The sequence below is a fragment of the Corvus hawaiiensis genome, chromosome 1, assembly GCF_020740725.1.
Source record: "Corvus hawaiiensis isolate bCorHaw1 chromosome 1, bCorHaw1.pri.cur, whole genome shotgun sequence".
Classification (NCBI taxonomy): Eukaryota; Metazoa; Chordata; class Aves; order Passeriformes; family Corvidae; genus Corvus; species Corvus hawaiiensis.
This window is the reverse complement of record NC_063213.1, coordinates 94,441,883-94,445,088: the sequence shown is the minus strand read 5'-3', so window position 1 is coordinate 94,445,088 and position 3,206 is coordinate 94,441,883. Positions and strand designations below refer to the sequence as shown.

General features: G+C 55.6%; 1 long non-coding RNA gene across 1 annotated transcript; it reads left to right on the top strand.

Moving 5' to 3' along the window:
- The first annotated feature begins 1,375 nt into the window (after window positions 1-1,375).
- LOC125331188 lies at window positions 1,376-2,054 on the top strand. The gene is made up of 2 exons (XR_007205895.1): window positions 1,376-1,448; window positions 1,752-2,054. It is a non-coding gene; the product is annotated as an uncharacterized LOC125331188 (long non-coding RNA).
- The last annotated feature ends 1,152 nt before the right edge of the window (window positions 2,055-3,206 follow it).

Below are 3,206 nucleotides of genomic sequence, written 5' to 3'. Positions count from 1 at the left end.
GAATTGGACCTGCAGTGCCCAAAGAGGAGACAAAGGAGAAGAAGGGCAGTGAAGTGGATGAGAGAGTGAAAAGCTGCCATGCCTTTTATACTGGTCCTGCACTGCCCCAGGTCCAGAGGAAGCCTCTCTGGAAACAATAATTTTCTGAGAAGCTCATTTCAAATGCAAAACACTCCAACTAATGATACAGGCTGTGTTTTGGCTTCCAGTATGGATATGGATTCTTTGGCTTGTGGTCGGTGTTGCTACCTCTCTTCCTCCTGATGGCCATGAAATACACTGCCAATCCTTCCACAATCCTCTATCATGCTGGCTAAAATCAATCAATTTCCCAACTTTTATACCCCTTCCCTCATCTTGTTTTTCTTCATACTTTATTTGACTTTTTGAGTACAGTCAGCACAGTCATTGTTACAACAATGAATAAAAACAACAATATAATTGGAAGGTGCCTCTGGAGATGGTCAGGTTTCACCCCTCCAGCCCTGACACAACAAAAGCACGTTGATCAGGACATTGGCCCATGCCATTTTCAATGTCTTTAAGGGCATTCACCAGGAGTCCACAAGCTGCCTGGGCAACTGTCCCAGGCTTGGGCCCATTCTCAGAGTAGAGGAGGTTTTCCTAATGCCTCTGCAGAATTTCCTTTCACACTGCCCCACTACATACACAGGAGCAGGCAAACAGCCCTGACCCGCAAATGAGCAGCTGTGGGCTCATGTGGCAAAGGAGACTCAGAGAAACCTCTCAGGAGGGCAAGGCTGCAGCATCCTGGGAGAGGACATGATGAGGTTGTTTGTGTTAGTAGGGGGACTGTCATGAGTCCATGGAGTGGAGGAGGCCCAACAAGTGCACCAAGGACTCCTAAGAGCAGCATTAAGAGGAAGAGAGACAAGAGCAGCAGCGCTGATGACCAACCTGCCAAGGCAATGGCCGGTGTCAGTCAGAGAGTTTGGAGGGTGGGAGAAAGGGGACGTGGCACATCATCACGTTCAGTAGCCCTTTGGCATCCGGGCAGACATTCCAGGGCTTGGAGCAGCAGGGCCCTTCCTGCCCACGGGGCTGCAAACAAGCCCACGGGAGTGCCCCAAGCCAATATCCCCAGACTGCGGGCAATGCCTCTGGCACTCGAGACTCATCTTCTGCTGGCACCAATGAGCTGCTGTCCCAGAAGTCCATGGGGACTTCCCTGCCCAGCTCTAAAAAGGAGCCTTCAGGGAGAAACGTGTGTGGCCAAAGAAGGCAATGAAGATGTGGCCATATAGGAAACCAAAACACAGCCTGTATCATTAGCTGGGGTGTTTTGCATTTGAAATGAGCTTCTCAGAAAATTATTGTTTCCAGAGAGGCTTCCTCTGGACCTGGGGCAGTGCAGGACCAGTATAAAAGGCATGGCAGCTTTTCACTCTCTCATCCACTTCACTGCCCTTCTTCTCCTTTGGAAGCAAGTGAGTTGGAAGCTCTGTCCTGTGCTGGGCTTGGGGCTGCCTGTTTGGGAGGGGATGGGGGGAGAAGGTTTGTTGTGGAGAGGGGCTGTGTCTGGGCTGAGGGGACTCTTGTTCTCCCTGACTAAGAAAGTGCTTTCATGGGCCTGTCTGTCCTTGCTCAGTGGTGGGGGTCAGGCAAAGAGTTGTGTGGTCCTCCCTGCACTGGCTCCAGCTCCCAGGCCAGCCTGTGTCTTGGCTCCCTTGTGGTGGGTGGAGAGGCAGCTCCTCAACCATCCCCATTTTGTCCCTTTTCTTCTCTTCCAGGTGCACCTGTGACCCCGAGCCATGTCCTGCTTCCAGCCCTGTAACCCTTGCTACCAGCCCTGCGGGCCCCTGCCCGCTGGCCAACAGCTGCAATGAGTGCTGTGTCAGGCAGTGCCAGAGCTCCACCGTCGTCATTGAACCCTCGCCTGTGGTGGTGACGCTGCCCGGGCCATCCTCAGCTCCTTCCCCCAGAACACCGTGGTGGGGATCCTCCACCTCGGCTGCCGTTGGCAGTGCTCTCAGCTGCAATGGAGTGCCCATCAACTCTGGCGGCTTTGACCTCTCCTGCATCACCAACCGCTACTGCAACAGGATCTGCTAAAGCTGCTGGTGGCAGCCCCACAGAAGGACCCCCTGGAACCCAGAAGATGGAAAATGGACTGAGCATGGAGATCTGAGCCTTGCTTTCAGAGGCACTGGAGCATCCATGGCTCCACCTGCACTGGAGGAGGGGTGCCTGGGCTCTCTGAAACCATGGCCCCTTGTCTAACTTGCCTGTTTCCCCCCTGTTCATTCTTGTCTCTGCTCTCATGTCCTTCCCTGGGCTGTGATCACTGGCTAAGCTCCATCCAAGGTGTGAACTGCACCCTGGCCAAGGGACGGAGTCTCCTACCTCCCCCTGGTGCTCCCTGCACCACACTGCCCACTCAGAGGACCTCCTTTCCCTCTTCCAACTCATTAAAGTTTTGCTGCATCCTAGCCTGTGCCTCTGTGTGGTCCTTCTCTCTCCCCACGCTGTCCCCAGCTGCCAGAGAGAAAGGTGTATGCTCTGGGGGGGTAATGTTGGGGTTTTAGGAGCTCTCCTGGGGTTTTTTTCTGCTAAAGGAATTTCTCCCATACATGGTGCTAGGGGAACAAATGGCTGGGTAGTTAAGAAAAACAAAAGAGCTGCCTACTTTTTTTTTTCACCTGGGTGTGCGGTCAGTCAGTCTCCGCGTTCGGACAGAGAGGGAGGCTGCTTTCTTTCGGCTGTTTTTCCTTCTGCTGGAGAAGCCCCAGGATCCCAAAGCCCACCTTCCCTGCCCCGCTCGGAGCCGGGCCATGGCCGTCCCTGCCCCGCTGTTGCTTCAAGCCTTCGCTATTCTGTAGCCGTGCTCGCCCTGCCTGCCCAGACCTCCGGGGGGTTCCCCGTTTGGATATATCTCATCTGCCGCCCGGGATTTGTGTTTTTCCCTGCCGTTCCAGCCTGCCATTCCAGCCTGCCGTTCCAGCCTGCTGTTCCCGAGGATCCAGCCAGACACTGTGATCAGCTGCCCAGGGGGTTGTGAAGCCTTTGTTCCATCCCTTCCCGGGATCCCAGGGCACCGGTGCCGCGTGCTCCCCGAGCTCGCTCCGGAGCGCCCCCTGCAGCCGCGGGGGAACCATCGCACCTGCCCTGCTCACCCGGGAGCCGCCAGCGCCCCTGCCGGCTGCGAGCGGAACTGCACCCGAGGGGAAAGGGCCTGACAGCCGAGA